Raw genomic sequence first — 25,013 nt, 5'->3', positions numbered from 1 at the left:
GAAGCTCCTGACTCCTGGCTTCAGCCTGGCCCAAGTCTGGCTGTTGGAGCCATTTGAGGAGTGAACCAGCACAGGTAAGATTTTCTCTCTCTCTCTCTCTTTCTCTCTCTGCCTCTCTCTCCATAACTCTGCCTTTGAAATAAATAAATCCTTAAAAACAAGCAAAATGTGTGCAATCAATTTCCCAAACTTGAATAAACATTTGAAAAGTCAGGTAAGTATTAAGGATAAGAGACTTTCAATCTCATGTCTGCTACTTTCTACTTGGTGATACTAGGCAAGTTAGTCACCCTCTCTGAGGCTAATTGCTTTCATCTATCAAATTGGGATAATCCTGTAAACTTCATAAGATTATTATGAGAATTAAGGAATTATTATATGTAAAGTATTTCAATAGCACCTGAAATATAAGTGCTTTTATTTTGTATTAATAATTTCAGACTACTGTTCCATTAGAAACCTTTCAGAGATGCTGGCTTAATCAAACTGAATATGTCTGAAGGATAATCAGAAGAGTAGATGCTGATGTGTTCATTTGAGACAGGTTTTGCCAAAGGAATTTCTTGTGAAATTTTTTTTTCTTGTGAAATTTAAGAACCATTAATTTCATTTTTGAAATTTGTGAGGCACATGTGATGTCTGAAAGTTAATCTGAAGAAAAATTTTCTTTTTTTATTTCTTTTTTTATTATTTAGTAAATATAAATTTCCAAAGTACAGTTTATGGATTACAATGGCTTCCCCCCCCATAATTTCCCTCCCACTCACACCCCTCCCATCTCCTGCTCCCTCTCCCATTCCATTCACATCAAGATTCATTTTAAATTATCACTATATACAGAAGATCGATTTAGTATATATTAAGTAAAGATTTCATCAGTTTGCACCCACACAGAAACATAAAGTGTAAAATACTGTGTCAGTACTAGTTATAGCATTACTTCACATTGGACAACACACTAAGGACAGATCCCACATGAGAAGTAAATACTCAGTGACTCCTGTTGTTGACACTCGTTTATGGCATCAATAATCTCCCTAGGCTCTAGTCATGAGTTGCCAAGGCTATGGAAGCCTTTTGAGTTTGCTGACTTTGATCTTATTCCCACAGGGTCATAGTCAAAGTGGAAGTTCTCTCCTCCCTTCAGAGAAAGGCACCTCCTTCTTTGATGGCCCTGTTCTTTCCACTGGCATCTCACTAGCAGAGATCTTTCATTTAGCTCTTCTTTTTTCTTTTTGTTGAGAGTGTCTTGGCTTTCCATGCCTAATATAATCTCATGGGCTCTTCAGCCATATCTGCATACCCTAAATTTTCAATGCAGAAAAGGGTGAAAACCCAGAAATATGAAAATGATGCTAATATGGATCTCCAAACAATTACATTATCACCAGGCAGACCAAAAACTATATCTAAAGTCTATTTATAGATACCTTTGAAGTGTCAGATAATTGAATTAATACAAATTAAGTTATGGTATTAAAATGCTCACTCGAGAAGTATTATTTTCTCAATTATTGTCATGATTTCATAATGCTCAAAAACCAAAAGAATATTATAAAGTATTACAAAATCTGTATTTGCTTTAAAGATTTCTTTATTTTTTGACAGGCAGAGTTAGACAGAGAGACAGAGACAGAGAAAGAGAGGCCTTGCAAATGCTGGTCCACTTCCCAAATGGCTGCAATGGCTGGAACTGGGCCAGTATGAACTAAAGAGCCAGGAGCTCCCTCTAGGTTTCCCATGTGGGTGCAGGAGTCCTCTGCTGCCCTCTTAGGTGCACCAGCAGAAAGCTGGATCAGAAGTGCAGCAGCTAAGCCACGACCAGCACCCATGTGAGAGGCCTGGCACTGCAGACTGGGGTTTACCCGCTACACCACAGCGATGTCCCCCAAAGTTCCTGGTCTCCCATGTGGGTGCAGGGCCCAAGGACTTGGGCCATCCTACACTGCCTTCCTGGGCCACAGCAGAGAGCTGGACTGGAAGAGGAGCAACCGGGACAGAACCGGCATGCCAACCGGGACTAGAACCTGGGTGCCGGCGCCACAGGCGGAGGATTAGCCTAGTGAGCCACGGTGCCGGCTGATTTCTTTGTTTATTTTACAGAGAAGAGAAATAGAGAGTGCTTCCATCCCCTGGCCATCTCCCCAAATGGGCCCAAGGACCAGGGTTGGGCAAGGCTGAAGCTAGGAGCCAGGAGCTTCTTCTAGGTCTCCCATGTGGGTAAAGGGGTTAAAGGACTTTTATACAGTGAACTCAGAGAAGTATGAAAAAGTCACCGATTAATATCACTGTATTAAAGTCACTTTAAATGTAACTAACCTAATACAACATTACTAAAGGATAGGGTCAGATAGAAACGATCACAAATAATATCCAACCAAATAGTGTTTGCAAGAAACCTACTTTACGTATAAAGACACAAGTGGAATAAAAATGAGAGAATAGAGGAAGCCATTTCGTGCTAACACTAATTTTGAAAAAGCAAGAATGGCTGTATTAATTTCAGAAAAGGCAGAGTTCAAAGTAAGGAAATTGTCATTTGTAACAAGGGCCATTAAGTAATGATAAAGGAATGATTTTTGCAGGAAAACATAATAATCCTTTGACCAGACACCTCACCCTGAAGATATACAGACAGTCCTTAAGCATATCAAAACATGCTCACAGTCATACAGTGGTAGAGAATTGCAAATTAACACGATAAGATACTAAAAAAATGTCTATTAGAAGGGCTAAAATCCCTGAAATATGCCAAAATACTGAAATATACCAATATACTGAAAATACCAAATACTGGCAAGGATGTGGAGCAGTGGGAACCCTCATTCATTGCTGGTGGGAATGCAAGATAATGCAGCCACCTTCCAAAACAGTTTGACAGTTTCTTGCAAAGCCAAACATAGTCTCACTATACAACCCAGAAAATGCACCCTTAAGTATTTACTCAATTGGCTTGAAAGTTATGTCCACATGGAAACTGACATACAGATATTTCTAGCAGCTTTATTCATAATTATTAAGAATTGGAAGCAACCAACATATCCTTCGATAGAGGAGTGTATAAACAAACCAGCATGTACATAAAATGGCATATTTGTCAGCACTAAAAATATTTGAACCATGTAGCCATGACAAAGCTTGCTGAAACCTTGAATGCATATGGTTAAGTTAAAGAAGCCAATATGACAAGGCTACTTACTATATGATTCTAGCTATATGACATTCTAGAAAGGTATAGAGACAGGAAAAATGAGCAGTAGTTGTCAGGCACTGGTGGATGAGTAGAGGAATGAATAGGTAGGAGACAGGGAAGTTTTAGGGCAGGGAAATTTATGCTGTAATGATGGACCATGACACCATGCATTTAGCAAAACACATAGAACTGTGCAATACAATGAATGGACCTCAACTATGGGTTTTATTTGGTATATTAGCAAGTGTACCACAAGAATATAAGGTGTTAGGAATAGAAGAAACTGTCTGAGACAGAATGAGTATAATCAGTATATGGAAACTTTCAGTACTTTAATTTTTCCACAAATAAATTTTCTCTAAAAAATAAGGTATACTAGAAACAAAGTACAAAGAAAAATAATCATTCTGATCTCATGCTCTCTCTTCAGTTTATACAATCTTATAGTTTAGGTAGATGCTGACCTACATTACTGGCTTCAGGCTAACCAAATGGCCACCAGGGACTAATTTTTGCCATTCAACTGTCATTGTTCCAGCATTTTCCCCACCCCTTTATTTGTAACCTTACGTCCACTTTTATCCAGATGGATTTCCCCATCCCTACACTGTCATTTCCCTCTCACTTCCCAAAGTTCTCTGACATTGACCAGAACGAGACAGAGAACAGAATGTGGGGAAGGAATCTTAACCATCACATTGGTGCTTCCCCTTGCTTCCTTCTATTTCTAGTAAATAATTACATTCACAAGGACACACACCCCCTCACATACACACACAAGCGTATTTTGAGGCAGGCTTACAGGTCTCGCTGCCATGATCCTAAACTGTGGCTTTAGTTCCCATCATGTGTCTCTAGGCTTTCGCATGTATGACTTATTCTTTGTTCCCTGAAACTCCTGTCTGGAAAGAGCATCATTTCATCCAAATTGTCTGATGGTTTTTTTTTTTTTTCCGTTTGTTTTCACAGGGATGATAATCCGTTGACAGACATTTTGGTTGTCCCTAACCAGAATGTCAATAATAGGTGAGTTTGTTTTCTGTTATCTGCATGGGAAACCATTTTGGAGTCGTTATGACAACACACAGTTAATTTACAGCCTGTCAGTGTCTGCGTGTAACCTGTTTGTGTTTTCTACCTAGATGTAAAAAAGTGAGCCAGGTCAGAAAATATGTACTCATGATATGTTTGTGTACCTCAGAAACCAGAAACCTGAGCCTATCACAATTCAGAACCCAGGCAACTATCAGAATACCTGTGTGTGAGATGCACAGTGACACAAGGGAGAAGAGAACCCATTTTGGAAGCAAGCACTTGGTAGATGTAGGCAGGGAGCACAGGAGGCCTCAGTGCAAAGAAAGGAGCTAATCTTCCCAGGATTAATCCCTCATGCTCCAGGGCACTGCCACCACGTGAGGCTAATCCACTCAGCCCAAACCCACCATCACACTGGGTGGAACTCTTGCTTCTAGCCTGCAGTGAGTCAACCCTATCTATGGAGCAGGAAAGGCAACCATGATGGGTTTAATCAAGGAGATGGTGAGAGGGAGGCTGTTAAAGCAGGAAATCAGATGGGACAAGAGGTATAGGTACTTAGAACTTGAAGAGGTCTAGGAGGTAGTTACAGAGAGTGGCTGCACAATGGGTATCGAAAGAAAGTTAGAAGGAGAAAGTCCTAGAGTTCCACAGCACAGTGGGGTGACGATAGCCTATTACATATTTCACAAAGAACTGGAAGAGAGAACCTCAGCATCTCCAAACATAATGAAAGAATAATGAGATGAAAATGCTAATTACCCTGATTTGGTCAGTGTATGCTGTGTACATGTGTTTTAATATCATTAAACCCATAGATAATGAAATTGTTACAGTTAATAAAATTTTCAAAAAGTCTTGAGGCATGAATATTTACTTTATAGGCCTAAGAACTTAATTTCCACCATATAAAACTTTTTTACTTTGGACAAAAAGGAGTGAGCCTATTAGCACATCAGCTCACATTGTGAGTTACCAGGCTAAGGATAGAAACAATCAAATTCGGGGGACAATATTCATTCTATAACAAAAAGGAATTGAGGAGGAATCCTGTTTGCACTAAGGAGAAGGTAAAATTGAGCACAGAGAAGAGGAGCCCTAAGCACAGAAAAATAAAACTAACAGACCCTAGGAATGTCCCAAAGCCTCAAGATACCCATAATCCATGCCAGACACACTTCCACAAACTTTTGGATGGACCCTCAAACATACGAGTAAAAATCCATTTGTATCTAGAATAACTGTACTGATTTCATCTGAAATTTTTGAATAACTGCGACTTTTTAGTTTAACCAATTTAAAATTGTAGATCAATTACAACTAATTTGAATAAAAAGTGAAGTTCATGGATTCACGTGGTGTTTGATTATGTACAATTTAATCCTCAGCCCTGCTCTAAATGAAGCAGTATCCACTCATGGCGGAGTCGAAAATGAAAGGTCAGATACCTACTTGTATACAGATATATACACATATGTCTAAATACATATTAAATGTAGATTTCCTTCAAAACTGTTTCTAAAGTATTGGCAGTGCCAGCTTTTGTTTGTAACTTTTTTTCCTTTTTTGCATCCAGTTCTATAAAAGAGGAACAGGTCAGAAGAAACAGACTTCTTCCCATCTTGATAACTAGTTCCAAAATTCTTGGAAAACTATCAGATCATTTGTGCATGCAACTGTAGTAGAGTGGGCAGTGTTCATTTGCTAGAGCTAATGTAACAACACATGACAAGCTGAGTGTCTTAAACAAGTTTATTATATAACAGACCTAGGGGTTAGAACTGGAAAATGAACTACTGCACATAGGCTTTTTGGAGGTCAGTAACAACGTATCTGTTCTATGCCTCTCTCCTAGCTATTGCCAATTGCTGTCCATCTATGGTATTCCTTGGCACTTAGATTCCTTACCCAGGTCTCTGCTCACATATGCACATGGCATGCTTTCTGTTTGTGCCTGCGTTCACATTTTTCTTTTTATAAGGGCACCAGTCATATTGGATCAGGAGCTCACTCTATGCCAATAGAACCTCGTCTTAACTGCTTAGTTTCCAGTGAGCCTATTAGCACATCAGCTCACATTGTGAGTTACAAGGCTAAGGATAGAAACAATCAAATTCGGGGGACAATATTCATTCTATAACAAAAAGGAATTGAGGAGGAATCCTGTTTGCACTAAGGAGAAGGTAAAATTGAGCACAGAGAAGAGGAGCCCTAAGCACAGAAAAATAAAACTAACAGACCCTAGAAATGTCCCAAAGCCTCAAGACACCCATAACCCATGCCAGACACACTATTGGATGAATGAACCCTGACTCAGGTCTGCAGCTACCTGACCATATCTCATGGACAAGAACCACAAACATGGGTGAAAGTAAGGAGGTGAAGGTGAGACTTGAGAATCAAGAATTTAGGTGAGGTGAGAGTGATGTGTCCCTACAAATTGAAGTTGAGTTGAAGGAAGTGACACCACAAAGGGCTATCTCTCTCTGGGACTAAGTTAATAATAGTTTTAATTATATCTAGAGCATTACTAAGTTCATATCACTAAGAAGTTTATACCTGAAATATGAAGTCGTGTTCCTAATAACATCAACACTGGGTTTAAGTAGTGACTAAAGACCACCTAGTTTATGAGTACCTATAGCTCTCGGATCCAACAAAGTAAGTTTATAATAGGTCACACATGGATGAATCAACATCATTAATAAATAAAAATAAAATTATTTTGCACTAAAGTACTTACGTTCTTATTTAATTTCCACAAACTTTTGGAAGGACCCCCAAACATATGAGTAAAAATCCATTTGTATCTAGAATAACTGTACTGATTTCATCTGAAAAACTTAGCTTAAAATCAGCATCCTTTCTGATTGTGTACTTTTGCTTTATAATCTCTTAGCCCAAACCAGGGTAAACTGAACTCTGTCACTATGGAAGACCCTAATGAATGGTGAGTTCAAACAAATTCTTTAAAAGAATTATTTTTATTCATGTGAAAGTGTTAGAGAGGTAGGTAGGTAGGTAGAGAGAGAGACAGAGACAGAGACAGAGATAGAGACAGAGAGAGAGAGGCCTTGCAAATGCTGGTCCACTTCCCAAATGGCTGCAATGGCTGGAACTGGGCCAGTATGAACTAAAGAGCCAGGAGCTCCCTCTAGGTTTCCCATGTGGGTGCAGGAGTCCTCTGCTGCCCTCTTAGGTGCACCAGCAGAAAGCTGGATCAGAAGTGCAGCAGCTAAGCCACGACCAGCACCCATGTGAGAGGCCTGGCACTGCAGACTGGGGTTTACCCGCTACACCACAGCGATGTCCCCCAAAGTTCCTGGTCTCCCATGTGGGTGCAGGGCCCAAGGACTTGGGCCATCCTACACTGCCTTCCTGGGCCACAGCAGAGAGCTGGACTGGAAGAGGAGCAACCGGGACAGAACCGGCATGCCAACCGGGACTAGAACCTGGGTGCCGGCGCCACAGGCGGAGGATTAGCCTAGTGAGCCACGGTGCCGGCTGATTTCTTTGTTTATTTTACAGAGAAGAGAAATAGAGAGTGCTTCCATCCCCTGGCCATCTCCCCAAATGGGCCCAAGGACCAGGGTTGGGCAAGGCTGAAGCTAGGAGCCAGGAGCTTCTTCTAGGTCTCCCATGTGGGTAAAGGGGTTAAAGGACTTTTATACAGTGAACTCAGAGAAGTATGAAAAAGTCACCGATTAATATCACTGTATTAAAGTCACTTTAAATGTAACTAACCTAATACAACATTACTAAAGGATAGGGTCAGATAGAAACGATCACAAATAATATCCAACCAAATAGTGTTTGCAAGAAACCTACTTTACGTATAAAGACACAAGTGGAATAAAAATGAGAGAATAGAGGAAGCCATTTCGTGCTAACACTAATTTTGAAAAAGCAAGAATGGCTGTATTAATTTCAGAAAAGGCAGAGTTCAAAGTAAGGAAATTGTCATTTGTAACAAGGGCCATTAAGTAATGATAAAGGAATGATTTATTTAACAATTACCAAAACATTTTTATTGTAGAGTTTGTTTCTGACTTTAACGCTATAATTAATCTAAACTCTCCATTGTTAAGTACAAATCCACAGCATGTTGTCACATATTTCTCTTTCAGTTTGGAATTCTTGATATCCAAGTCCTTTTTCTTTTTTTTTTTTAACTTTTATTTAATGAATATAAATTTCCAAAGTACGGCTTATGGATTACAATGGCTTCCCCCCCATAACATCTCTCCCACCCGCATCCCTCCCCTTTCCCACTCCCTCTCCCCTTCCATTCACATGAGGATTCATTTTCGATTCTCTTTATATACAGAAGATCAGTTTAGTGTACATTAAGTAAAGATTTCAACAGTTAGCTCCCACACAAACATAAAGTGAAAACTAATAGATGATTTTTTAAATGATGATGAAATCAGATCAGACCTATTGTCATGTTTAATCCCAGCGAGAGTCAAGTTGGGAATTAATAATTTCTTCTTCTTCTTTTTTTTTTTTTTTACAGAAAATAAGTTTAGTATACATTAAGTAAAGATTTCAACAGTTTGCACCCCCATAGAAACACAAAGCAAAATATACTGTTTGAGTACTCATTATAGCATTAAGTCTCAATGTACAGCACATTAAGGACAGAGATCCTACATGAGGAGTAAGTGCACAGTGACTCCTGTTGTTGACTTTACAAATTGACACTCCTGTTTATGGCATCAGTAATCTCCCTATGCAACAGTCATGAGTTTCCAAGGCTATGGAAGCCTTTTGAGTTCACCGACTCTTATCTTGTTTAGACAAGGTCATATTCAAAGTGGAGGTTCTCTCCTCCCTTCAGAGAAAGGTACCTCCTTCTTTGAAGACCTGTTCTTAAGGAATGATTTTTGTGGGAAAACATAACAATCCTTTGACCAGACACCTCACCCTGAAGATATACAGACAGTCCTTAAGCATATCAAAACATGCTCACAGTCATACAGTGGTAGAGAATTGCAAATTAACACGATAAGATACTAAAAAAATGTCTATTAGAAGGGCTAAAATCCCTGAAATATGCCAAAATACTGAAATATACCAATATACTGAAAATACCAAATACTGGCAAGGATGTGGAGCAGTGGGAACCCTCATTCATTGCTGGTGGGAATGCAAGAATATGCAGCCACCTTCCAAAACAGTTTGACAGTTTCTTGCAAAGCCAAACATAGTCTCACTATACAACCCAGAAAATGCACCCTTAAGTATTTACTCAATTGGCTTGAAAGTTATGTCCACATGGAAACTGACATACAGATATTTCTAGCAGCTTTATTCATAATTATTAAGAATTGGAAGCAACCAACATATCCTTCGATAGAGGAGTGTATAAACAAACCAGCATGTACATAAAATGGCATATTTGTCAGCACTAAAAATATTTGAACCATGTAGCCATGACAAAGCTTGCTGAAACCTTGAATGCATATGGTTAAGTTAAAGAAGCCAATATGACAAGGCTACTTACTATATGATTCTAGCTATATGACATTCTAGAAAGGTATAGAGACAGGAAAAATGAGCAGTAGTTGTCAGGCACTGGTGGATGAGTAGAGGAATGAATAGGTAGGAGACAGGGAAGTTTTAGGGCAGGGAAATTTATGCTGTAATGATGGACCATGACACCATGCATTTAGCAAAACACATAGAACTGTGCAATACAATGAATGGACCTCAACTATGGGTTTTATTTGGTATATTAGCAAGTGTACCACAAGAATATAAGGTGTTAGGAATAGAAGAAACTGTCTGAGACAGAATGAGTATAATCAGTATATGGAAACTTTCAGTACTTTAATTTTTCCACAAATAAATTTTCTCTAAAAAATAAGGTATACTAGAAACAAAGTACAAAGAAAAATAATCATTCTGATCTCATGCTCTCTCTTCAGTTTATACAATCTTATAGTTTAGGTAGATGCTGACCTACATTACTGGCTTCAGGCTAACCAAATGGCCACCAGGGACTAATTTTTGCCATTCAACTGTCATTGTTCCAGCATTTTCCCCACCCCTTTATTTGTAACCTTACGTCCACTTTTATCCAGATGGATTTCCCCATCCCTACACTGTCATTTCCCTCTCACTTCCCAAAGTTCTCTGACATTGACCAGAACGAGACAGAGAACAGAATGTGGGGAAGGAATCTTAACCATCACATTGGTGCTTCCCCTTGCTTCCTTCTATTTCTAGTAAATAATTACATTCACAAGGACACACGCCCCCTCACATACACACACAAGCGTATTTTGAGGCAGGCTTACAGGTCTCGCTGCCATGATCCTAAACTGTGGCTTTAGTTCCCATCATGTGTCTCTAGGCTTTCGCATGTATGACTTATTCTTTGTTCCCTGAAACTCCTGTCTGGAAAGAGCATCATTTCATCCAAATTGTCTGATGGTTTTTTTTTTTTTTCCGTTTGTTTTCACAGGGATGATAATCCGTTGACAGACATTTTGGTTGTCCCTAACCAGAATGTCAATAATAGGTGAGTTTGTTTTCTGTTATCTGCATGGGAAACCATTTTGGAGTCGTTATGACAACACACAGTTAATTTACAGCCTGTCAGTGTCTGCGTGTAACCTGTTTGTGTTTTCTACCTAGATGTAAAAAAGTGAGCCAGGTCAGAAAATATGTACTCATGATATGTTTGTGTACCTCAGAAACCAGAAACCTGAGCCTATCACAATTCAGAACCCAGGCAACTATCAGAATACCTGTGTGTGAGATGCACAGTGACACAAGGGAGAAGAGAACCCATTTTGGAAGCAAGCACTTGGTAGATGTAGGCAGGGAGCACAGGAGGCCTCAGTGCAAAGAAAGGAGCTAATCTTCCCAGGATTAATCCCTCATGCTCCAGGGCACTGCCACCACGTGAGGCTAATCCACTCAGCCCAAACCCACCATCACACTGGGTGGAACTCTTGCTTCTAGCCTGCAGTGAGTCAACCCTATCTATGGAGCAGGAAAGGCAACCATGATGGGTTTAATCAAGGAGATGGTGAGAGGGAGGCTGTTAAAGCAGGAAATCAGATGGGACAAGAGGTATAGGTACTTAGAACTTGAAGAGGTCTAGGAGGTAGTTACAGAGAGTGGCTGCACAATGGGTATCGAAAGAAAGTTAGAAGGAGAAAGTCCTAGAGTTCCACAGCACAGTGGGGTGACGATAGCCTATTACATATTTCACAAAGAACTGGAAGAGAGAACCTCAGCATCTCCAAACATAATGAAAGAATAATGAGATGAAAATGCTAATTACCCTGATTTGGTCAGTGTATGCTGTGTACATGTGTTTTAATATCATTAAACCCATAGATAATGAAATTGTTACAGTTAATAAAATTTTCAAAAAGTCTTGAGGCATGAATATTTACTTTATAGGCCTAAGAACTTAATTTCCACCATATAAAACTTTTTTACTTTGGACAAAAAGGAGTGAGCCTATTAGCACATCAGCTCACATTGTGAGTTACCAGGCTAAGGATAGAAACAATCAAATTCGGGGGACAATATTCATTCTATAACAAAAAGGAATTGAGGAGGAATCCTGTTTGCACTAAGGAGAAGGTAAAATTGAGCACAGAGAAGAGGAGCCCTAAGCACAGAAAAATAAAACTAACAGACCCTAGGAATGTCCCAAAGCCTCAAGATACCCATAATCCATGCCAGACACACTTCCACAAACTTTTGGATGGACCCTCAAACATACGAGTAAAAATCCATTTGTATCTAGAATAACTGTACTGATTTCATCTGAAATTTTTGAATAACTGCGACTTTTTAGTTTAACCAATTTAAAATTGTAGATCAATTACAACTAATTTGAATAAAAAGTGAAGTTCATGGATTCACGTGGTGTTTGATTATGTACAATTTAATCCTCAGCCCTGCTCTAAATGAAGCAGTATCCACTCATGGCGGAGTCGAAAATGAAAGGTCAGATACCTACTTGTATACAGATATATACACATATGTCTAAATACATATTAAATGTAGATTTCCTTCAAAACTGTTTCTAAAGTATTGGCAGTGCCAGCTTTTGTTTGTAACTTTTTTTCCTTTTTTGCATCCAGTTCTATAAAAGAGGAACAGGTCAGAAGAAACAGACTTCTTCCCATCTTGATAACTAGTTCCAAAATTCTTGGAAAACTATCAGATCATTTGTGCATGCAACTGTAGTAGAGTGGGCAGTGTTCATTTGCTAGAGCTAATGTAACAACACATGACAAGCTGAGTGTCTTAAACAAGTTTATTATATAACAGACCTAGGGGTTAGAACTGGAAAATGAACTACTGCACATAGGCTTTTTGGAGGTCAGTAACAACGTATCTGTTCTATGCCTCTCTCCTAGCTATTGCCAATTGCTGTCCATCTATGGTATTCCTTGGCACTTAGATTCCTTACCCAGGTCTCTGCTCACATATGCACATGGCATGCTTTCTGTTTGTGCCTGTGTTCACATTTTTCTTTTTATAAGGGCACCAGTCATATTGGATCAGGAGCTCACTCTATGCCAATAGAACCTCGTCTTAACTGCTTAGTTTCCAGTGAGCCTATTAGCACATCAGCTCACATTGTGAGTTACAAGGCTAAGGATAGAAACAATCAAATTCGGGGGACAATATTCATTCTATAACAAAAAGGAATTGAGGAGGAATCCTGTTTGCACTAAGGAGAAGGTAAAATTGAGCACAGAGAAGAGGAGCCCTAAGCACAGAAAAATAAAACTAACAGACCCTAGAAATGTCCCAAAGCCTCAAGACACCCATAACCCATGCCAGACACACTATTGGATGAATGAACCCTGACTCAGACTCTGCAGCTACCTGACCATATCTCATGGACAAGAACCACAAACATGGGTGAAAGTAAGGAGGTGAAGGTGAGACTTGAGAATCAAGAATTTAGGTGAGGTGAGAGTGATGTGTCCCTACAAATTGAAGTTGAGTTGAAGGAAGTGACACCACAAAGGGCTATCTCTCTCTGGGACTAAGTTAATAATAGTTTTAATTATATCTAGAGCATTACTAAGTTCATATCACTAAGAAGTTTATACCTGAAATATGAAGTCGTGTTCCTAATAACATCAACACTGGGTTTAAGTAGTGACTAAAGACCACCTAGTTTATGAGTACCTATAGCTCTCGGATCCAACAAAGTAAGTTTATAATAGGTCACACATGGATGAATCAACATCATTAATAAATAAAAATAAAATTATTTTGCACTAAAGTACTTACGTTCTTATTTAATTTCCACAAACTTTTGGAAGGACCCCCAAACATATGAGTAAAAATCCATTTGTATCTAGAATAACTGTACTGATTTCATCTGAAAAACTTAGCTTAAAATCAGCATCCTTTCTGATTGTGTACTTTTGCTTTATAATCTCTTAGCCCAAACCAGGGTAAACTGAACTCTGTCACTATGGAAGACCCTAATGAATGGTGAGTTCAAACAAATTCTTTAAAAGAATTATTTTTATTCATGTGAAAGTGTTAGAGAGGTAGGTAGGTAGGTAGAGAGAGAGACAGAGACAGAGACAGAGATAGAGACAGAGAGAGAGAGGCCTTGCAAATGCTGGTCCACTTCCCAAATGGCTGCAATGGCTGGAACTGGGCCAGTATGAACTAAAGAGCCAGGAGCTCCCTCTAGGTTTCCCATGTGGGTGCAGGAGTCCTCTGCTGCCCTCTTAGGTGCACCAGCAGAAAGCTGGATCAGAAGTGCAGCAGCTAAGCCACGACCAGCACCCATGTGAGAGGCCTGGCACTGCAGACTGGGGTTTACCCGCTACACCACAGCGATGTCCCCCAAAGTTCCTGGTCTCCCATGTGGGTGCAGGGCCCAAGGACTTGGGCCATCCTACACTGCCTTCCTGGGCCACAGCAGAGAGCTGGACTGGAAGAGGAGCAACCGGGACAGAACCGGCATGCCAACCGGGACTAGAACCTGGGTGCCGGCGCCACAGGCGGAGGATTAGCCTAGTGAGCCACGGTGCCGGCTGATTTCTTTGTTTATTTTACAGAGAAGAGAAATAGAGAGTGCTTCCATCCCCTGGCCATCTCCCCAAATGGGCCCAAGGACCAGGGTTGGGCAAGGCTGAAGCTAGGAGCCAGGAGCTTCTTCTAGGTCTCCCATGTGGGTAAAGGGGTTAAAGGACTTTTATACAGTGAACTCAGAGAAGTATGAAAAAGTCACCGATTAATATCACTGTATTAAAGTCACTTTAAATGTAACTAACCTAATACAACATTACTAAAGGATAGGGTCAGATAGAAACGATCACAAATAATATCCAACCAAATAGTGTTTGCAAGAAACCTACTTTACGTATAAAGACACAAGTGGAATAAAAATGAGAGAATAGAGGAAGCCATTTCGTGCTAACACTAATTTTGAAAAAGCAAGAATGGCTGTATTAATTTCAGAAAAGGCAGAGTTCAAAGTAAGGAAATTGTCATTTGTAACAAGGGCCATTAAGTAATGATAAAGGAATGATTTATTTAACAATTACCAAAACATTTTTATTGTAGAGTTTGTTTCTGACTTTAACGCTATAATTAATCTAAACTCTCCATTGTTAAGTACAAATCCACAGCATGTTGTCACATATTTCTCTTTCAGTTTGGAATTCTTGATATCCAAGTCCTTTTTCTTTTTTTTTTTTAACTTTTATTTAATGAATATAAATTTCCAAAGTACGGCTTATGGATTACAATGGCTTCCCCCCCATAACATCTCTCCCACCCGCATCCCTCCCCTTTCCCACTCCCTCTCCCCTTCCATTCACATGAGGATTCATTTTCGATTCTCTTTATATACAGAAGATCAGTTTAGTGTACATTAAGTAAAGATTTCAACAGTTAGCTCCCACACAAACATAAAGTGAAAACTAATAGATGATTTTTTAAATGATGATGAAATCAGATCAGACCTATTGTCATGTTTAATCCCAGCGAGAGTCAAGTTGGGAATTAATAATTTCTTCTTCTTCTTTTTTTTTTTTTACAGAAGATAAGTTTAGTATACATTAAGTAAAGATTTCAACAGTTTGCACCCCCATAGAAACACAAAGCAAAATATACTGTTTGAGTACTCATTATAGCATTAAGTCTCAATGTACAGCACATTAAGGACAGAGATCCTACATGAGGAGTAAGTGCACAGTGACTCCTGTTGTTGACTTTACAAATTGACACTCCTGTTTATGGCATCAGTAATCTCCCTATGCAACAGTCATGAGTTTCCAAGGCTATGGAAGCCTTTTGAGTTCACCGACTCTTATCTTGTTTAGACAAGGTCATATTCAAAGTGGAGGTTCTCTCCTCCCTTCAGAGAAAGGTACCTCCTTCTTTGAAGACCTGTTCTTAAGGAATGATTTTTGTGGGAAAACATAACAATCCTTTGACCAGACACCTCACCCTGAAGATATACAGACAGTCCTTAAGCATATCAAAACATGCTCACAGTCATACAGTGGTAGAGAATTGCAAATTAACACGATAAGATACTAAAAAAATGTCTATTAGAAGGGCTAAAATCCCTGAAATATGCCAAAATACTGAAATATACCAATATACTGAAAATACCAAATACTGGCAAGGATGTGGAGCAGTGGGAACCCTCATTCATTGCTGGTGGGAATGCAAGAATATGCAGCCACCTTCCAAAACAGTTTGACAGTTTCTTGCAAAGCCAAACATAGTCTCACTATACAACCCAGAAAATGCACCCTTAAGTATTTACTCAATTGGCTTGAAAGTTATGTCCACATGGAAACTGACATACAGATATTTCTAGCAGCTTTATTCATAATTATTAAGAATTGGAAGCAACCAACATATCCTTCGATAGAGGAGTGTATAAACAAACCAGCATGTACATAAAATGGCATATTTGTCAGCACTAAAAATATTTGAACCATGTAGCCATGACAAAGCTTGCTGAAACCTTGAATGCATATGGTTAAGTTAAAGAAGCCAATATGACAAGGCTACTTACTATATGATTCTAGCTATATGACATTCTAGAAAGGTATAGAGACAGGAAAAATGAGCAGTAGTTGTCAGGCACTGGTGGATGAGTAGAGGAATGAATAGGTAGGAGACAGGGAAGTTTTAGGGCAGGGAAATTTATGCTGTAATGATGGACCATGACACCATGCATTTAGCAAAACACATAGAACTGTGCAATACAATGAATGGACCTCAACTATGGGTTTTATTTGGTATATTAGCAAGTGTACCACAAGAATATAAGGTGTTAGGAATAGAAGAAACTGTCTGAGACAGAATGAGTATAATCAGTATATGGAAACTTTCAGTACTTTAATTTTTCCACAAATAAATTTTCTCTAAAAAATAAGGTATACTAGAAACAAAGTACAAAGAAAAATAATCATTCTGATCTCATGCTCTCTCTTCAGTTTATACAATCTTATAGTTTAGGTAGATGCTGACCTACATTACTGGCTTCAGGCTAACCAAATGGCCACCAGGGACTAATTTTTGCCATTGTCATTGTTCCAGCATTTTCCCCACCCCTTTATTTGTAACCTTACGTCCACTTTTATCCAGATGGATTTCCCCATCCCTACACTGTCATTTCCCTCTCACTTCCCAAAGTTCTCTGACATTGACCAGAACGAGACAGAGAACAGAATGTGGGGAAGGAATCTTAACCATCACATTGGTGCTTCCCCTTGCTTCCTTCTATTTCTAGTAAATAATTACATTCACAAGGACACACGCCCCCTCACATACACACACAAGCGTATTTTGAGGCAGGCTTACAGGTCTCGCTGCCATGATCCTAAACTGTGGCTTTAGTTCCCATCATGTGTCTCTAGGCTTTCGCATGTATGACTTATTCTTTGTTCCCTGAAACTCCTGTCTGGAAAGAGCATCATTTCATCCAAATTGTCTGATGGTTTTTTTTTTTTTTTCCGTTTGTTTTCACAGGGATGATAATCCGTTGACAGACATTTTGGTTGTCCCTAACCAGAATGTCAATAATAGGTGAGTTTGTTTTCTGTTATCTGCATGGGAAACCATTTTGGAGTCGTTATGACAACACACAGTTAATTTACAGCCTGTCAGTGTCTGCGTGTAACCTGTTTGTGTTTTCTACCTAGATGTAAAAAAGTGAGCCAGGTCAGAAAATATGTACTCATGATATGTTTGTGTACCTCAGAAACCAGAAACCTGAGCCTATCACAATTCAGAACCCAGGCAACTATCAGAATACCTGTGTGTGAGATGCACAGTGACACAAGGGAGAAGAGAACCCATTTTGGAAGCAAGCACTTGGTAGATGTAGGCAGGGAGCACAGGAGGCCTCAGTGCAAAGAAAGGAGCTAATCTTCCCAGGATTAATCCCTCATGCTCCAGGGCACTGCCACCACGTGAGGCTAATCCACTCAGCCCAAACCCACCATCACACTGGGTGGAACTCTTGCTTCTAGCCTGCAGTGAGTCAACCCTATCTATGGAGCAGGAAAGGCAACCATGATGGGTTTAATCAAGGAGATGGTGAGAGGGAGGCTGTTAAAGCAGGAAATCAGATGGGACAAGAGGTATAGGTACTTAGAACTTGAAGAGGTCTAGGAGGTAGTTACAGAGAGTGGCTGCACAATGGGTATCGAAAGAAAGTTAGAAGGAGAAAGTCCTAGAGTTCCACAGCACAGTGGGGTGACGATAGCCTATTACATATTTCACAAAGAACTGGAAGAGAGAACCTCAGCATCTCCAAACATAATGAAAGAATAATGAGATGAAAATGCTAATTACCCTGATTTGGTCAGTGTATGCTGTGTACATGTGTTTTAATATCATTAAACCCATAGATAATGAAATTGTTACAGTTAATAAAATTTTCAAAAAGTCTTGAGGCATGAATATTTACTTTATAGGCCTAAGAACTTAATTTCCACCATATAAAACTTTTTTACTTTGGACAAAAAGGAGTGAGCCTATTAGCACATCAGCTCACATTGTGAGTTACCAGGCTAAGGATAGAAACAATCAAATTCGGGGGACAATATTCATTCTATAACAAAAAGGAATTGAGGAGGAATCCTGTTTGCACTAAGGAGAAGGTAAAATTGAGCACAGAGAAGAGGAGCCCTAAGCACAGAAAAATAAAACTAACAGACCCTAGGAATGTCCCAAAGCCTCAAGATACCCATAATCCATGCCAGACACACTTCCACAAACTTTTGGATGGACCCTCAAACATACGAGTAAAAATCCATTTGTATCTAGAATAACTGTACTGATTTCATCTGAAATTTTTGAATAACTGCGACTTTTTAGTTTAACCAATTTAAAATTGTAGATCAATTACAACTAATTTGAATAAAAAGTGAAGTTCATGGATTCACGTGGTGTTTGATTATGTACAATTTAATCCTCAGCCCTGCTCTAAATGAAGCAGTATCCACTCATGGCGGAGTCGAAAATGAAAGGTCAGATACCTACTTGTATACAGATATATACACATATGTCTAAATACATATTAAATGTAGATTTCCTTCAAAACTGTTTCTAAAGTATTGGCAGTGCCAGCTTTTGTTTGTAACTTTTTTTCCTTTTTTGCATCCAGTTCTATAAAAGAGGAACAGGTCAGAAGAAACAGACTTCTTCCCATCTTGATAACTAGTTCCAAAATTCTTGGAAAACTATCAGATCATTTGTGCATGCAACTGTAGTAGAGTGGGCAGTGTTCATTTGCTAGAGCTAATGTAACAACACATGACAAGCTGAGTGTCTTAAACAAGTTTATTATATAACAGACCTAGGGGTTAGAACTGGAAAATGAACTACTGCACATAGGCTTTTTGGAGGTCAGTAACAACGTATCTGTTCTATGCCTCTCTCCTAGCTATTGCCAATTGCTGTCCATCTATGGTATTCCTTGGCACTTAGATTCCTTACCCAGGTCTCTGCTCACATATGCACATGGCATGCTTTCTGTTTGTGCCTGTGTTCACATTTTTCTTTTTATAAGGGCACCAGTCATATTGGATCAGGAGCTCACTCTATGCCAATAGAACCTCGTCTTAACTGCTTAGTTTCCAGTGAGCCTATTAGCACATCAGCTCACATTGTGAGTTACAAGGCTAAGGATAGAAACAATCAAATTCGGGGGACAATATTCATTCTATAACAAAAAGGAATTGAGGAGGAATCCTGTTTGCACTAAGGAGAAGGTAAAATTGAGCACAGAGAAGAGGAGCCCTAAGCACAGAAAAATAAAACTAACAGACCCTAGAAATGTCCCAAAGCCTCAAGACACCCATAACCCATGCCAGACACACTATTGGATGAATGAACCCTGACTCAGACTCTGCAGCTACCTGACCATATCTCATGGACAAGAACCACAAACATGGGTGAAAGTAAGGAGGTGAAGGTGAGACTTGAGAATCAAGAATTTAGGTGAGGTGAGAGTGATGTGTCCCTACAAATTGAAGTTGAGTTGAAGGAAGTGACACCACAAAGGGCTATCTCTCTCTGGGACTAAGTTAATAATAGTTTTAATTATATCTAGAGCATTACTAAGTTCATATCACTAAGAAGTTTATACCTGAAATATGAAGTCGTGTTCCTAATAACATCAACACTGGGTTTAAGTAGTGACTAAAGACCACCTAGTTTATGAGTACCTATAGCTCTCGGATCCAACAAAGTAAGTTTATAATAGGTCACACATGGATGAATCAACATCATTAATAAATAAAAATAAAATTATTTTGCACTAAAGTACTTACGTTCTTATTTAATTTCCACAAACTTTTGGAAGGACCCCCAAACATATGAGTAAAAATCCATTTGTATCTAGAATAACTGTACTGATTTCATCTGAAAAACTTAGCTTAAAATCAGCATCCTTTCTGATTGTGTACTTTTGCTTTATAATCTCTTAGCCCAAACCAGGGTAAACTGAACTCTGTCACTATGGAAGACCCTAATGAATGGTGAGTTCAAACAAATTCTTTAAAAGAATTATTTTTATTCATGTGAAAGTGTTAGAGAGGTAGGTAGGTAGGTAGAGAGAGAGACAGAGACAGAGACAGAGATAGAGACAGAGAGAGAGAGGCCTTGCAAATGCTGGTCCACTTCCCAAATGGCTGCAATGGCTGGAACTGGGCCAGTATGAACTAAAGAGCCAGGAGCTCCCTCTAGGTTTCCCATGTGGGTGCAGGAGTCCTCTGCTGCCCTCTTAGGTGCACCAGCAGAAAGCTGGATCAGAAGTGCAGCAGCTAAGCCACGACCAGCACCCATGTGAGAGGCCTGGCACTGCAGACTGGGGTTTACCCGCTACACCACAGCGATGTCCCCCAAAGTTCCTGGTCTCCCATGTGGGTGCAGGGCCCAAGGACTTGGGCCATCCTACACTGCCTTCCTGGGCCACAGCAGAGAGCTGGACTGGAAGAGGAGCAACCGGGACAGAACCGGCATGCCAACCGGGACTAGAACCTGGGTGCCGGCGCCACAGGCGGAGGATTAGCCTAGTGAGCCACGGTGCCGGCTGATTTCTTTGTTTATTTTACAGAGAAGAGAAATAGAGAGTGCTTCCATCCCCTGGCCATCTCCCCAAATGGGCCCAAGGACCAGGGTTGGGCAAGGCTGAAGCTAGGAGCCAGGAGCTTCTTCTAGGTCTCCCATGTGGGTAAAGGGGTTAAAGGACTTTTATACAGTGAACTCAGAGAAGTATGAAAAAGTCACCGATTAATATCACTGTATTAAAGTCACTTTAAATGTAACTAACCTAATACAACATTACTAAAGGATAGGGTCAGATAGAAACGATCACAAATAATATCCAACCAAATAGTGTTTGCAAGAAACCTACTTTACGTATAAAGACACAAGTGGAATAAAAATGAGAGAATAGAGGAAGCCATTTCGTGCTAACACTAATTTTGAAAAAGCAAGAATGGCTGTATTAATTTCAGAAAAGGCAGAGTTCAAAGTAAGGAAATTGTCATTTGTAACAAGGGCCATTAAGTAATGATAAAGGAATGATTTTTGCAGGAAAACATAATAATCCTTTGACCAGACACCTCACCCTGAAGATATACAGACAGTCCTTAAGCATATCAAAACATGCTCACAGTCATACAGTGGTAGAGAATTGCAAATTAACACGATAAGATACTAAAAAAATGTCTATTAGAAGGGCTAAAATCCCTGAAATATGCCAAAATACTGAAATATACCAATATACTGAAAATACCAAATACTGGCAAGGATGTGGAGCAGTGGGAACCCTCATTCATTGCTGGTGGGAATGCAAGAATATGCAGCCACCTTCCAAAACAGTTTGACAGTTTCTTGCAAAGCCAAACATAGTCTCACTATACAACCCAGAAAATGCACCCTTAAGTATTTACTCAATTGGCTTGAAAGTTATGTCCACATGGAAACTGACATACAGATATTTCTAGCAGCTTTATTCATAATTATTAAGAATTGGAAGCAACCAACATATCCTTCGATAGAGGAGTGTATAAACAAACCAGCATGTACATAAAATGGCATATTTGTCAGCACTAAAAATATTTGAACCATGTAGCCATGACAAAGCTTGCTGAAACCTTGAATGCATATGGTTAAGTTAAAGAAGCCAATATGACAAGGCTACTTACTATATGATTCTAGCTATATGACATTCTAGAAAGGTATAGAGACAGGAAAAATGAGCAGTAGTTGTCAGGCACTGGTGGATGAGTAGAGGAATGAATAGGTAGGAGACAGGGAAGTTTTAGGGCAGGGAAATTTATGCTGTAATGATGGACCATGACACCATGCATTTAGCAAAACACATAGAACTGTGCAATACAATGAATGGACCTCAACTATGGGTTTTATTTGGTATATTAGCAAGTGTACCACAAGAATATAAGGTGTTAGGAATAGAAGAAACTGTCTGAGACAGAATGAGTATAATCAGTATATGGAAACTTTCAGTACTTTAATTTTTCCACAAATAAATTTTCTCTAAAAAATAAGGTATACTAGAAACAAAGTACAAAGAAAAATAATCATTCTGATCTCATGCTCTCTCTTCAGTTTATACAATCTTATAGTTTAGGTAGATGCTGACCTACATTACTGGCTTCAGGCTAACCAAATGGCCACCAGGGACTAATTTTTGCCATTCAACTGTCATTGTTCCAGCATTTTCCCCACCCCTTTATTTGTAACCTTACGTCCACTTTTATCCAGATGGATTTCCCCATCCCTACACTGTCATTTCCCTCTCACTTCCCAAAGTTCTCTGACATTGACCAGAACGAGACAGAGAACAGAATGTGGGGAAGGAATCTTAACCATCACATTGGTGCTTCCCCTTGCTTCCTTCTATTTCTAGTAAATAATTACATTCACAAGGACACACGCCCCCTCACATACACACACAAGCGTATTTTGAGGCAGGCTTACAGGTCTCGCTGCCATGATCCTAAACTGTGGCTTTAGTTCCCATCATGTGTCTCTAGGCTTTCGCATGTATGACTTATTCTTTGTTCCCTGAAACTCCTGTCTGGAAAGAGCATCATTTCATCCAAATTGTCTGATGGTTTTTTTTTTTTTTCCGTTTGTTTTCACAGGGATGATAATCCGTTGACAGACATTTTGGTTGTCCCTAACCAGAATGTCAATAATAGGTGAGTTTGTTTTCTGTTATCTGCATGGGAAACCATTTTGGAGTCGTTATGACAACACACAGTTAATTTACAGCCTGTCAGTGTCTGCGTGTAACCTGTTTGTGTTTTCTACCTAGATGTAAAAAAGTGAGCCAGGTCAGAAAATATGTACTCATGATATGTTTGTGTACCTCAGAAACCAGAAACCTGAGCCTATCACAATTCAGAACCCAGGCAACTATCAGAATACCTGTGTGTGAGATGCACAGTGACACAAGGGAGAAGAGAACCCATTTTGGAAGCAAGCACTTGGTAGATGTAGGCAGGGAGCACAGGAGGCCTCAGTGCAAAGAAAGGAGCTAATCTTCCCAGGATTAATCCCTCATGCTCCAGGGCACTGCCACCACGTGAGGCTAATCCACTCAGCCCAAACCCACCATCACACTGGGTGGAACTCTTGCTTCTAGCCTGCAGTGAGTCAACCCTATCTATGGAGCAGGAAAGGCAACCATGATGGGTTTAATCAAGGAGATGGTGAGAGGGAGGCTGTTAAAGCAGGAAATCAGATGGGACAAGAGGTATAGGTACTTAGAACTTGAAGAGGTCTAGGAGGTAGTTACAGAGAGTGGCTGCACAATGGGTATCGAAAGAAAGTTAGAAGGAGAAAGTCCTAGAGTTCCACAGCACAGTGGGGTGACGATAGCCTATTACATATTTCACAAAGAACTGGAAGAGAGAACCTCAGCATCTCCAAACATAATGAAAGAATAATGAGATGAAAATGCTAATTACCCTGATTTGGTCAGTGTATGCTGTGTACATGTGTTTTAATATCATTAAACCCATAGATAATGAAATTGTTACAGTTAATAAAATTTTCAAAAAGTCTTGAGGCATGAATATTTACTTTATAGGCCTAAGAACTTAATTTCCACCATATAAAACTTTTTTACTTTGGACAAAAAGGAGTGAGCCTATTAGCACATCAGCTCACATTGTGAGTTACCAGGCTAAGGATAGAAACAATCAAATTCGGGGGACAATATTCATTCTATAACAAAAAGGAATTGAGGAGGAATCCTGTTTGCACTAAGGAGAAGGTAAAATTGAGCACAGAGAAGAGGAGCCCTAAGCACAGAAAAATAAAACTAACAGACCCTAGGAATGTCCCAAAGCCTCAAGATACCCATAATCCATGCCAGACACACTTCCACAAACTTTTGGATGGACCCTCAAACATACGAGTAAAAATCCATTTGTATCTAGAATAACTGTACTGATTTCATCTGAAATTTTTGAATAACTGCGACTTTTTAGTTTAACCAATTTAAAATTGTAGATCAATTACAACTAATTTGAATAAAAAGTGAAGTTCATGGATTCACGTGGTGTTTGATTATGTACAATTTAATCCTCAGCCCTGCTCTAAATGAAGCAGTATCCACTCATGGCGGAGTCGAAAATGAAAGGTCAGATACCTACTTGTATACAGATATATACACATATGTCTAAATACATATTAAATGTAGATTTCCTTCAAAACTGTTTCTAAAGTATTGGCAGTGCCAGCTTTTGTTTGTAACTTTTTTTCCTTTTTTGCATCCAGTTCTATAAAAGAGGAACAGGTCAGAAGAAACAGACTTCTTCCCATCTTGATAACTAGTTCCAAAATTCTTGGAAAACTATCAGATCATTTGTGCATGCAACTGTAGTAGAGTGGGCAGTGTTCATTTGCTAGAGCTAATGTAACAACACATGACAAGCTGAGTGTCTTAAACAAGTTTATTATATAACAGACCTAGGGGTTAGAACTGGAAAATGAACTACTGCACATAGGCTTTTTGGAGGTCAGTAACAACGTATCTGTTCTATGCCTCTCTCCTAGCTATTGCCAATTGCTGTCCATCTATGGTATTCCTTGGCACTTAGATTCCTTACCCAGGTCTCTGCTCACATATGCACATGGCATGCTTTCTGTTTGTGCCTGCGTTCACATTTTTCTTTTTATAAGGGCACCAGTCATATTGGATCAGGAGCTCACTCTATGCCAATAGAACCTCGTCTTAACTGCTTAGTTTCCAGTGAGCCTATTAGCA

The 25,013-nt window shown here is 39.5% G+C and overlaps 1 long non-coding RNA gene across 1 annotated transcript in view; it reads left to right on the top strand.

The window, feature by feature from the left end:
• The window catches only part of LOC138843822 (uncharacterized), a 28,890-nt gene extending 16,177 nt beyond the window's left edge, over positions 1 to 12,713 (top strand). The window contains exon 3 of the long non-coding RNA XR_011378837.1: positions 4,163 to 12,713. This is a non-coding gene — a long non-coding RNA (uncharacterized lncRNA). The remainder of the gene's footprint in view (positions 1 to 4,162) is intronic.
• The last annotated feature ends 12,300 nt before the right edge of the window (positions 12,714 to 25,013 follow it).

The sequence above is a fragment of the Oryctolagus cuniculus genome, chromosome 9 (assembly GCF_964237555.1).
Source record: "Oryctolagus cuniculus chromosome 9, mOryCun1.1, whole genome shotgun sequence".
Taxonomy (NCBI): Eukaryota; Metazoa; Chordata; class Mammalia; order Lagomorpha; family Leporidae; genus Oryctolagus; species Oryctolagus cuniculus.
Note: the sequence above shows the minus strand (reverse complement) of the source record. Positions and strands in the feature narration are given on the sequence as shown.